The sequence below is a fragment of the Pongo abelii genome, chromosome 2, assembly GCF_028885655.2.
Source record: "Pongo abelii isolate AG06213 chromosome 2, NHGRI_mPonAbe1-v2.0_pri, whole genome shotgun sequence".
NCBI classification, from domain to species: domain Eukaryota; kingdom Metazoa; phylum Chordata; class Mammalia; order Primates; family Hominidae; genus Pongo; species Pongo abelii.
Window position 1 is genome coordinate 200,347,022 of NC_085928.1, and position 13,930 is coordinate 200,360,951.

General features: G+C 36.8%; 1 protein-coding gene across 2 annotated transcripts in view; it reads left to right on the top strand.

Annotated features, from left to right (window-relative positions):
* The window catches only part of CLDN16 (claudin 16), a 122,774-nt gene that overhangs the window by 65,074 nt on the left and 43,770 nt on the right, over positions 1–13,930 (top strand). The window lies entirely within an intron of this gene.

The following is a 13,930-nucleotide window of genomic DNA, read 5'->3' on the forward strand; positions in this document are numbered from 1 at the left end:
CTGAAAAGAATAAAAGCCATCATTTTGCTAGGCTAGGCATCTACTATCTTTTTTTTTTTTCAGGTTCCTATACCAAGAAAGAGTAAGTAATATATTAGTAATGACATCTTTAGATTATTTTTATCCTGCATTTTATGGAGTTAACAAAAAACAAGCTTGAATATGTCTCTACATTTTTTTTCAGACTATCCTGATTAATTTCTGAAAAAATACTGCTATAATAAGTGTGATAAGATCTGAGAGTCATAAGTTTCAAATTTAGATGATTCTTGCTTGTAACAAAACGTTATATACACGAAGCATACATACTCATGTCTGGACAAATCTGTAGGTTTTCAGACTAATGTTCATGTTGATGGAAAATTTTTGAACTGCCAGGCCCAAATACCACTGTGGTAAATTACCTGTCTGTGGTAAACCAAACGAATGTTTATCTAAAATGATTAGATAGCCCTTCCTCAATCTGATTTAAAACCCAATGTTATTCATACTAAAACATATAAAATAATTTACTTTGTAATAAAGCTGGCATTTAAAAGCAGTAGGGATATAATATTCAATGAGTGATATTGAGATAGCTCTCTATTTTGAAGAAATAAAGTTTTATCTTTCCCTTATACCATAACGTCTTACTGAAATAAATATTCCATGCTATAAAAGAAAGAATTATTATTACAACTATGGATAAGTTATATAATTTTGAAACAATGATTGGAGATATATTTGTTATTTAGGTTGAAAATATTTTATTATTCGATTATTAAAAGTTATGTAATATTGCCTTCAAATTGCAAAATTATCCCATGTGAATTAATATACAAAGATTCTAATGTAGTTGGCATATAATTCGCTATGTATATTATACACAGCCTTGCATTTTTCATTCTTAGAAGATGAAAATTAGTGTTCACTATTAAAAATCCTGTGGATTATTACTTGATATATTCAAAGTATATGTCATTATATCCACTTTAAAGCTTTAAAGGTATTCAAATTAATCACAGTCCTTATTTTTGGAACTCAAAAAGAAGTTGTTTTCATTTTTACAGGGAATGTTCATACAGAATTAATATCCTCCTATGAGTATGTCCTCCTATGAGTATGAGTATGCTTCTAAAATATAAAACTTCTCTAAAACTACGCAGATCTGGGATCAGAAAAACAGAACCTTGAATCTACCTGATCATTAAGCCAGACGCTTCTCTAACTGAGAACTTGTAATTTTGGTTTGAAAATTTTCTCATATTCATTGTGTCCTCTCTCCTTATAGCCAATACTTTGGTTCAAACACTCTTTATTTTTGCCTGGATTAACGTAACAACTCTTTCACTTTTCTATCACCTTCCTTCATTTACCTTTCCTCATTCTAGTTCCTCTTCTATGCTTCACCTCTGCTCTTGAGGGATCTTTCTAAACTTCAGACGTGACCCCCAAGGAATTCCAATTTTCCAAAGACTAAAGTCCAATTCCTCAGGATGATACTGAAAATTCTTCCCAAAATAATTTAAGCTTACCTTTCTCACTCCTACACCACACCCTGCACACTTGGTATGTTGACTGTGTTTTTCCTCTTTCACAGGTTGGTGCTTTATTCGTGGTTTCCCATCAGCCCAGATTGCAAATGTACCTCTCTCTTGCCGTTGCTAAATCTTTCTATGCTTGTAAAATCAAACCACAGCCTGCCTAAAGCCATCTTTGAGTATGTATCAGTTATGTTTTCTTTTCCACAATCCCCCAGCACTTCAGACTAGTCTCATGGTCCTTGTTACACGTTAATTTATATTGCATAAGTGTCTTTCTGCCACAATTTGTAAATTCCTTCACGGGAGAGATTGTTTGTTTTACTTTCATTTTTTTATATTCCCCTGGGTCATGGGAACTAGCACAGAGGTCTGGTAGTAGGACTTCAATACGTATATATAGAATAGGATTCTAAACATGAGACTGACTGGCACGTATTGGTGGATAAGCAGTATTACAAAAAAAAAAAAAAAAGAATCTGGATCTTAAACTCTGGTCTCTTTCCTCTTTATGTTTCTTCTACAAATAAGAATAAATACAATTTGCTTTGTGATTTAGGAGAAATGCTTTTTTTTTTCTTTTTGCCTCAAATTTCTGTAAGCCCAGAGTGTGACGCTGTGAATTTTATGTCATAATAAGAGCTGCTGAGAGTTACTACAAGGATACCAGAAATAAAGCATGCATTATAAAGCATGTCTTCTCTAATAATTTAAAAAGAATATCTAATCACGAGTGCATTCATTTCTCCAATTCAGCAACTTTCAAGTAGGAATGCCACATAGGACTGAATACTTCAAGTGGAATAAAAATCAGACTCATTCCTCCTGAGTACAAACACATGGATCAGTCAGACAGAAAGATTCACTCTGTGAATTCTCTACCACACACAGAGGGTAGACTGGAAAGCAAAAGCATCACTAGGGATAACAGCAATTGTAGGATGATTGCAAATTGTGTAGGATTTTGCAATAAGAGCTGGCTGTTTATTTCCAAGATTTCATAATTAATCTCCACAGTAAACTTTTCCTGCAAAATTAAAAAAAAAACAAGTTTATTGCTCAGGACTTCAACAAGCTAATATTGTATTAGACAACTAATGATGACCTAACCCACCATACCAGTCTGCCTAAATTGAAATTCAATGGACATAGTTTTTTCATTAAATCCAATTCTGCTGCAGACCATGTTTCTTCCCATTGTTACCCTTGGAAAGACATCAGTAGTTACTGAAAGATATAGTCCAATTTAATGGGTAAATTTTCCAAAATAAGAGGCCTTATGGCCTTTCCTTTGAAAAATATTCATAGTTCAGGACATTACTGAAACCTAATTTATTATTTTTTAAAAGAATAAAATTATTCAAATTGCAGAAAGCTTCATTCTGGGCTTTCTGATATCCTATTGTTTTGATACATGTATTTACTCAATAAACTTTTCTTATAGCACAGTATGATTTGTAATCAGGGCATTTGTTTTCTGTGTATAAGTGAATGATTGGAAAATGCTACAATTTGGTCATTCAAGTGTTTTAAGCAGCTCCTGCAATTGCAATCTTGTTTGCATTATAATTTGTCTTATTTCTGGCAAAAGTTTTGATGAATAAAAATTATCATCTATTTTGCTCCTGGACAAATGACCTTAACATTTAAATTCAGACATTACACACCTTGCACGAAGGACTTCCAAATTTGACTCTGTTAATGCCTATGCAGTATTGTCACTCAGTTTCTTCCACATATGTTTGAGTTCTAGCTCTATGTAAGTGTTTAGTAAACTCTAATTGAATTAAATGAGTCGAATCCAGTGCAGCTTTATTGCAATCCTACAGTTGTTTCTAAAGGTAAATGAATATAACGCTTCATTTTTTGATGTTTCTTATCCTGCTTTGTAAAAAACTGTATCTTTAGTCAACTATCACCTAGTGAAAACGTTTTAGATGTTAGCATTAGTACTAACTACAAAGAGGATATACAATGTTAAATAAAATCCTGTTCCTTACAGTCCAATGGTTGAGTCAGACAGGTAATATTTACAACTAATGTGATCTGTGCTTGTTCAAAGTAGCATGGGAGCACTGAAGAAGAAGGGGCAGACTAATTCTGCTTGGGAAACGTTTCACAGAGTATTTTAAAGACTTGAGCCAGGTCTTAGAGGATAAATTCCCAAAGCAGAGAAAACGGTTAGAATATTTCATGAAGAAGAAAGGTAGGTCTAAAGATGCAAACAAATTAAAGAGAAAGAAATGTTCAGAAACTGCTGAAATTTGATGTGACTAGAACTTGTGGCCTAAAAGGAGCTATGAGGCTCGATGTGAAGAAACATGGATCTTGAGTTTTGGCACTGAAAGGTATTTGAATGCTTCTCTTGGCCAAGATGACACTCTGGCTAGGGCTGGAATTCTTAACGGCTGGTTGAAGCTATGTTGGGTTGGGCTGAGCTGAGACTGAGGCTTGGCTGACCCTTGGTCTTTAAACTGTAGAATGAAAAAGAAACTGACATTGTTATTTAGAGCAAAGTAGGCAAGAAACAAAGAAACTTTGCAAACCAAGTATAGATGCCCAAAGAAATACAACAAACAGTAGAAGTCTAGTCCAAGGCAGAAGATGTACAAAATTCTCTAAAATAGTATAAACTGTTTCCAGGGAGGAAAACAGGAACATTTCCTAAGGTTCCAATATTCAACCCCAGTCCTTCTTTTATTGAGAGGAGGCCTGAAACCTCACATTTAGGTGGGAGAGAAAGTAGTGAAGCAATAAGGATTGCACAAGCTGACTTTCTTGTGAAGGTTTAGGTTTTAGAAAGATTTATCTGGTGTGACATGTGAGGGAGTTGGAGGCAGGAAGAACATTTTAGGAAGTCTTCTCAATCATCAAAATGAGAGATAATAAGAAACTCAACTGGTGTAATAGCAGAGTGGAAATAGGGAGAATGAGTGTGATAAGAACAAAATGTAGCTAGAGTTTTCAGTCCATTTATATTATATTCCATTACATTATTAATTATGATGTAATTATTTGTTTGGTTGAACATCAGCCAGCATCTTGGTATTCTTTTATTTTTTTCCCATTCTATTCTTTGATCTCTTTTTCCTCCTTTCCTGCTTTTCTTGGATTAACTTTTTTTTCTCCGTAGAGTTCCATTTAGTTTCCTCTATTGCCATTTTGTCTATTTCTTCTTGTTTTGACTTTTATTTTATTTTCATGTGGTTGCTCTAGTGCATATTTAAGAATATACATTCTTAAATTAGTATTGTCACCTTTGGAATAATACTATAGTACCACACTTACAAAGAACTTTACAAAAATATACACATATTTACCCCCACTGTTCTTTGTGCTATTATTAAATGTGATAAACTCCATAATATGTTGTTACTGTACTTGCTTTAAACCATAAAATTATTTTTTAAGAATTTAAGAAATTATGTTTAGTGTAGGTTTACTGGGAACTAATTCCTTCAATTTTATTTATGTTGAAATGTCTTTATTTTAGCTTCTGAAAATAAAGAGCAAAGAAACTTGAACACTTCAGTGTAATAATATGATTTCATTCTTTCATTGAGTCAGTAATTACCCAGCACCCACTATGTGCTAGTCACTCAATAGGCACTGAGAGCTCACAGTCTTTATACTGTTTGCAAATGCTCATTAGCAATTGGCTTCAACTATTGCATTATCTCAGTTAGTCCTTAGTGAAAGTGCCTTTGCAAAAACTACAACTGAGGAAATTATGACAGCGAAAGGGATCAGACCTAACCGACTCCATCTTGCCTTTAACCTGTAAGTTGTTCTTGTTCATTCCTGAGCGTAGGCTGAACTAACCAAAGAAAGGAATTTAGTTTACGGTTTGACTCTGAAACAAAATTGATAATAGCCCTTCCCTGAAAAGACTCCCTTCTTGACTTGGCACCAGTCAGCCTTTGTAGGACTAACAAATTAGCTACAAGATTAGAAATTATGGTTTAGGGGTCATGCTGCCTCTGGCTGCAAAAGTCTGAATGCCCCCAAATTGCTCCTGGAGATAACATTGATACAGGAGGTAGATAGAAATTATTTAGGCAGAAAGTGAGGGCAGACGAGTCCTCGGCAGAGCTTCCCTTCTAACAAAAAGCTGCCCAATAATTTTTTTTTTCCTAACAAAGAGCAGCCTGAAAAATTGAGCCGCACACATAGATAAGCAAGCTGGAAACTTGCACAGGGGAATTCCAGCAGCTGTGCCAACAGAAAAGCTGTGCCATGTCTAGCTGGGGGCCAGACATGTTCAACTGGGGACTCTATCTTTCCTTTTTTTGTTACCACATGTACTATAATAAAGAAATGGGCAATATGGCACAGCTCAGAGAACCCACCTGCATAATTAAAGATAAGGTGGGAGCTACCAGGGATTTGTGCCCTATGCAAATGGTACACCTGGTCTAACCAGTCTTTCGCGCCCTGTGTAAATCAGACAGCACCTCCTCACCAGCTCATCTATAAAACCCCTTGCATTTGAAGACCCATTTTTCTGGGACTCCTCTTTTTCACCTATTAAACCTCTGCTCTCAACCTCACTCTTTGTTGTCCATGTCCTTGTTCTCCATGGCTGTGAAAGAACGAACCCTGGGTGTTACTCCAGACAATGAGGCCATTTCAACATCACTATTGTAAAACCTAAGATCAGTGCTTGAGATATTTTGCAGACCCTCATTCCGTCGAACACCTGACACCACCCAAGCCAGTAATCTGACTCAATCAGTTCTGCGATCCCACCCAGGAACAGAAGACAGCAAGAAAACCTCACTTCAACCCCCTCTATGATTCCACCTTCAACCTGACCAGTCAGCACTCCCCACCTCCTGAGCCCCTACCTGCCAAATTATCTTTAAAAACTCCGATCCTCGAATGCTCAGGGAGACTGATTTGAGTAATAATAAAACTCCAGTATCCCACATAACCGGGTCTGTTTGAATTACTCTTTCTCCATTGCAATTCCCATGTCTTGATAAATTGGCTCTGTCTAGGCAGCAGGCAAGGTGAACCAGTTGGGCAGTTACATTAGTTCACCTTCATTTTTTGAAGAATATTTTCAGTAAATAAAAAATTCAAGCTGACTTTTTGTTTTAGTTAGCTTTATTTCAAAATGAATCTATTTTCAGGCCACAGGTGACTGCAGATAACTGAAACCTTGAAAAGCAAAACTGTTAATAAGGGTAGGCTACTGTATTTGTATCTCTCTCTCCCTATACATTATATGTTTTCCTTTTTTGTTGTCTTTATTTTTTCCTTTGTCTGTGGCCTCTTTTAAGATGCTCACTTTAGTTTTGGTTTTGGGCAAGTAATTGAATATGTGCACTTTTCTTTGTATTTACTGGGTTTATTGAACTTCAGAAAATCAAATTGAAAATTCTTTTTCAAGCAATTATTTTAAAAATATATTTTTATCTTCTAGTCGCTCCTTTCCTTCAGAGACTTCGATTACAACCATTTGATATTAATTCCCAGGGCACTAATTTTTCTCCAGAATTTTTCTTTATTTTCCATTGTAGTTTAGGTGATTTTTATTGCCCTGTTTTCTAGGTCATTATTTTTTTCTTTTTGACTGTTCAATTTGCTATTGACACCATTCAATGAATTTTCTAATTTCAAGTATTGCATCTCTTAGTTGTAGGCATTATAGTTGGTTGTTTTTCTACAACTCCTATTTATCTCTTTCAACTGGTCCATCTTTTCATTCATTCAATCTGTCTTTACCTGTAAATGTTTTACCACATTTTTAATTGTTATTTTAAAGTCTTCATCTTCTAATTCCAATAAATAGGTCTGGTTTGTATGTAGGCCTGCTTCTACAAACTGTTTTCTTTTGATTGTTGGTCACATATTTCTGCTTCACTGACTGTATAATAATTTTTTATTATATTCCAGTTGCTGTGTGTATATATACATACATATACACACAGCATATATATGTATATATATATGTGTGTGTGTATATATACATACATATACACACATACATATATATATGTATATATATATATATATTTTCTTTCTCCTGTCTGGCAATTAGGGTGAGATATAGATCAATCAGTTACTTGCAAGAGTTGAGTTGAGCCGTGGCTGTAGCTGTAGATAAATTGTACTTACTGTTGATGTTAACGGCCTGTTTTGTTGTTTAGTGCCTTTTACACAGTCGGTTTTCTCTGATGGGCATTAACATGTGATCTGAAGATCATATTTTGCACCTACCCAGATAGATTCATCCACATGTCTCTTTCCTATTCTCTTTTTTCTCAAATCTAATCTTCCTCCAGACTCCTGATCATTTTCCACTATCCTTACCATCCTTGAATGTGTGTATATTCTTACCAGGAAATATTTCTCTTAACACAAAAGGTGAAGTATCAATTGTATTGCCTGAAGAATTCTGCCTGCCTAATTGGGGATTGTCTTCTCACTACTATCTTTTAGTGTTATCCTGAGTGAGGCTGTAGTGCAGAATGGTCCTTTTTATTTTTTTGGGATTGCACTATAAATTAAGCCAAACCAATATGTTTGTGAACCAAGCTTATCCTTTTTCCTCCTCCTTCAGCCAGATAGTAGGACACCCACTTGTGAGTATGTTTGGCTGAGGGAGATGTAGCAGTATTGCAGTGGTGTATGGCTTGGGAGTCTGGGACAAATAATAGGACACCCACATGTGAATATAGTTTGGTTGAGGGAGATGTAGCAGTATTGCAGTGGTATATGGCTTGGGAGTCTGGATCACCTGTTCATGCAGCTCTTGTCCTGTACATGCCATCCTGGATGTACCTCTTCTAATAATAAATTGCTATAGACCTGGCGGATCTTATGACTTTGTGGTTCTGACAGAACATAGCTCATGATGAGCTGCTGATGGGTAGCTCTGGCCAAATGGTTCCTGTTGTCCCACGGATAGATCCTCCATCTCTACCAGATCCCAGCTGCATAACAAGGACTATTTTTCAAATGGTGTTTACTTCTCTGCTGCCGATGGTATGACTGGCCTTGCTTTAGGGCCCCAGGGATTTCTATTGTGGTTCTCTAATTGCAACTTACACTTCTAGTAGCATTAGGATCTGGCTGGCTCAAGTGGTAAGGCTGCCTGCACTGCAGTCTAGAACTTTTGAAGAGCCCTTATCATGCTGGGTCCACTCAAAGCTGCCAGTCTTGAATGTCACTTTGTAAGTAAGTCAAAGACATATTCCAAAATGTGGAATTTGCTGTCTCAAAGAGGGGAGCTGAGTGTTGTCTTTTTTTTCGAGGTGATTATATCGGCATGCCGCACATCACAGAGCCCCTCAAAACTTCAGTGATATGGCAGACCCCTGAGTATTTTAGGGCTTCTCTTCACCGGGATCTGTCTCTTCTTTTTTTTTCTTTAGTCAATGGATACTTGTCTTGAGAACTGGCTCAGATCTGAAAACTAGAAATTTTACTGGGAATTTGCTGTCAGCCCCCTGTTTATCCATCCTTAACTTGTTTTGGTTATGTGCACTAAGTAACACTCTTTTTGGCTGTTTATCTCTTCCTAAGAACACTATTAACTATCTTCGTAGGTCTCATGTTTCCTCGCTGCCACTCTCAACTTTACAATCATTATATGTCCTTGCATAAGATGATTGATCAGCATCACTGGCCTATGTTCTTTTGGGATTCTCCATTGTTACCAGAGAGCTCATTCTGTAACAGCCTTCCCTGCCATCAGTCCTGGCCTTCTAAGGATAGCCACCACTAATCTTTACAGCTATTCTGATGCGCCATCCACCAGTGCACTCTTTATTGTATTGGCCAATGAAGTGTCTTTTGGATTCTTCCATAGAATATAGTTGGATAGTGGGCTTCCAGCCTTAGGTGGTATGACCATTTTGCTATGCACACTTCTTTGAGCCTTTTGATAATTTTTGGTCACCATCTTCCATGAAATTTCTAGTATTTCTACTTCATCTAGTATAAGCCATCTTTTTTCCCAAACTTCCAAGAACCAGCCTTGCAACTCTAATACTATTTTCCAGGATCCTTGACCAAGTATTAAATCTTGTGTCACAGAAGAATTATCTGAAACCAAGCAACTCTCCCTTAGATATCTTTGTGTTTTACTAATCTCCTTTTATTTAGCAACCTTAGAACTCTTAGGGTCCAGTACTATACATACTTTCCCAGATTTGCCAGTCTTTTTTGTCTAGGTCTGGCAATTTATTCACCATTGTGTCGCATTCCTCCCCTAGCCGACCCAGTTCTTTTCAGCCAGGTATGTTGTGACTTAACCCTGCTTATTGGCCTAGAGGAGAAGTGTTAGTATATTCAAAGTTAGAGTTGGGTATATGTTGCCTTGCAAGGCACAGGCCTCTACATAATTCTTAAGCAAGGGGGAGCACTAGTCTTTAACTTGAAGAAATGGGCCACTCTTACAAGCAGAGAGGATTCATGTTCGGAAGGCAAGGTTTGTAAGTACATCAGCCCAGATATCGCCTTCTCAAGTTTAAAGATCCTACTTCTCAATCAATGCTTTCTGGAGCTCTTAAGTCCTGGGCCTGCTTTTATTGTCCCTGCAGCTGTGGGAAATGAGAGTATTTTGTATGCTGCCTCTGACATTTACCTTCAATTGGTGATTTAAATTAGGATTTATAGCTTTTAGCCTTTCATTTTCTTTCTTTCTCAAAATGTATGACATGTTGCACCAGCACCATCCATGTATTACTTTCCAACATCATGCCAGCCAAGTTCATCACCAGTGAAACTTTTAACAATGTCACTGACACAGCATGCCAATGCTATGAGTAATCCATCTACTCCAGTGACAGGGTCTTCATTTCCAGCTGGTTAGTAGGTGATCTAGCTTTTTAAAAAATCCCATTTTAAAGATTATATCTTAGGCCCACTCCTGATACCAGTGGTCTTAAGTCACATTCCCTGGGGAAACAGACTCTCAGCTGGAGACTTAGAAGCAGGAGATTTACTAACCAGTGCTCATCCAAACACACCTGTAAAAGGGTGAGAGTAAGACTGGACAGAGAGAAAAGTTAAACTTTGATACAGTTACAAAAACACCTTGGCCAATCCCCCGTGGAGCTCTGTGTTTGGGATGACCCTTCAGAGTTGACCCAAACTGGGGGAAAGGACCGTGACTCTGTTTTCTACATCCTGAGATGTGGGCTGCCTTCCAGGAGAGAGCTAAAGAAGCTCCCTATAACAAAGCCGTTGCTAGAGAGGATCTCAGCTTTGAGCAATCAGCATCTAAGTCTCCCAGCAGCTTTGGGGAGTGAGTATCTTATTCCTGCAGAGGGGTTTCAGAAACATACTATAGCTTCTGCTTTATTTGATATAATATGAGCTGAGACCTCTCAAATTAAGAATGTCTGATGTACACAAAGGCCTTAAAATTGCCCCAAAGAAGCATGTGGGAGTGTTCAAAGAACAAGATACATAAAAACATTCAAGATTTTAATTTTAGCACATTTTAAACCACGAGTTACTTTGAAATCCTTTTTATCTTTAGTCGACACTGTTTTTCATATCTTGCTCCCCTTTGATTAGAGACACTCATTTGTCATTCTGAAAGAAATGAATATTCTTTTCTTCTTTATTTTATGATAGGATAATACTATCTACTCTGATAACTCCGAAGGTTTGTATTTGACCATAGGTATTAAAGTGCATAGTGAAACTTTAAATGTGATAGAAAGCAAGATAATCTATATCATTACTTCATGAAACAATCTTTCTATTTTGTGACCTTTTAGATAGTTGATACTTAATATTCGAAATTGTAGGCATAAATTATCTTCCCCCTGGAATTTATTAACACACCATATGAAAGCCATCAAACAGAGAAATTTGGCCTGTGAACTAGTGACTCAATACTACTTCTCCAGGGTGAATTTCTTCAGGGGGGAAATTCAATACCTGCCTGTTGAATAAGGAAGGAATATATAATATATTAGGATTAGAGGAGAATCAATGTGATCATGTTGCCCAAATGTCCGATTTATCATTTGTCAAAGAGTATTACACAGAACATAGGGCCTGCAAAATTCATTGTTTTGAAATGGCTTTATTAAGGAAAAAGAAACCTTTTCTGTTTTGTTGCCTTAACTCTCTGGCCACAGAGCCTACTTTATTGTGGAACTCCGTGTAATTTATTAGAATTAGTAGAATATGTTTTATGCACTTTTGGCTCTATTTCATTCTTGAAAATTTTTAGTGGCAGCAAGGTGGGGCCAGAAACAATTACATTAATTAATATGAAATATAAAGCTGTGGGCTGCAGTAGATACATTTTGCTTACATTCCCATAATCTTTCCTCCCCCTTTCCTTCCCAAAAGTCTCTGCAATCTGCATTTTTATTACATTCCCATAATCTTTCCTCCCTTTATCCTTCCCAGAAGTCTCTGTAATCTGATTTCTGTTGGGTTCTGATGTGTTGGGGAAGCTGATACTGCTCCTGGCTGCAGAGTGGCAGGCAGCCTTCAAGATAGCCCTCAATGATCTCTGTCCTCTTTTGGTATTCATACTCTGTACAGTTCGATCCCACATCCTGGGATAGCCATGTGTGATCAATAGCATTCAGCAGAATTGATGATCTGTTACTTCTGAGATTAGGTGATCAGAAGACTGTGGCTTTCATCTTGAAAGCACACTCTGTCCCCCTGAACACTCTGTGGGAAGCCTACAAAGGGGCTCAAATGACAGGGATCTGATGATCAGACCATAACTGGTGAGGCACTGAGGCCCGCCAACAATGATGGAGTAGAAGCAATTCTTTCCCCTGTTGTGCCTTCAGATGAGACTATAGCCTTAGCCAACAGCTTGAGATCCTGAGTCAGAACCACACAACTCACATGATCCATGGAAAGAAATGATCCATAGAAATGTTTGTTGTTTTAAACTGCTAAGTTTTGGGGGTAATTTGTTACACAGTAGTAGATGTCTAATACAGTGATTTTGACTAAACCAATCAGTGTGTTTCATTCTTCTTGAAACAGTGATAGGAATAAAAGTGGACAGGTGACTTAAGTTCGTGAATTCAGAATGACTTTCAGGGTTTTGAAGGAAATTCTTGTACATGGATATTCTCCTATCTCCTGGATGGTTAAATGTGTGTATGAGGAGGCCAGAGTCATTCTGTCAGGACAAGGAAAACCAGCATCAAGACAAAGCTGTCATTCTGAAGAGGGTAGAGCATAAATAATTGGTTACAAATGCTTGCAGTTCCACCTTTGCTCTGTATTTTTTCCCTTTTCTAAGCTAGCCAAACCCTTTTATTGTTTAGACTTGCTTGATTTTGATTTTCTGTTGCTTGCTACTAAAGACCAACCCTGTGTATACATAGGTAGAGGTCCTGCCTTTAAATGTTAACAAGCATCTTAGTTTATAATGTGTTATTAGACCAAAAATGATATTCTTGTAAAACATCCTTCAGCCTCTGATCTCAAACAGGTAGTCATAGATCTTAACCTGATTAGCCCTCCTTTCCATTGTTCTCGGTTATGCAGTCTTGTGTCAGGCTCCTTGAAAGATAGATTTTTTTTTTCAACATATCACTGTTATTCAACTTATTTACGTCATCTCTACTGACTATTAAATCCTGCTGCCATATGCAAGTCTAATTTAGACCCCTTACTCAGAAAGTCACTGCCTCCAAGGGGACAGAATAAAACAAGGTGACTTTCACTGGCCCATTGTACCCAGCCATGTCTTTCCTTTCCTCTGTAATGATTACCATTAAGGTCCCAGTTCTAGCATATCTTTTAACTGATTCATAAAGCTATTGTAGAGCTCAGATGAAATTGTTTATTGCTCTGGTTTAGAGAAGCTGCTCATAAGAGAACATGCAGTGAGAAATTGCTATAATTTGATTATCATGTCATTTTTATTACACAGCAAATATTCATTACAGAATAGAAAATCTAGATAAGCAAACCACTCCACCAATGAAAATAATCTGAAATGCCTCCATAAATTTGATGTACATTATCCTAGTCTTTTTCTAATAGAAATTGTATGTATATCTTAGAAAAATGAATCTTTACTAGTATCAGTTTTATATCATTTATAAGTGTGTTATGAACATCGTTCTATGTCAACAAACATAAATATGTTTATTTGTTTATTGAGTCTTGTGTTCTTATAACCACTTTCTCATATATTTCTTTGTACCTATCTTTAGGGAAAACAGTGACTCAGGTTAATGATCATAAACAAAATCTTACGAAAGAATGACTGAAAAACTGACTAAACCAGCCTTGGCTCTGTTTAGACTTGTTTATTGCAGGGAGGAACTAAATATTATTTTCCCTTGCTTGAGTAAAAGGTGTGAGTAGATGAAACCTGTGATGTTTTCATGAACTGAGAATTGGCAAAAAGCCTTAATGCGAATTTTGTATTATGAGAAAGGCTGAGACATACAGAG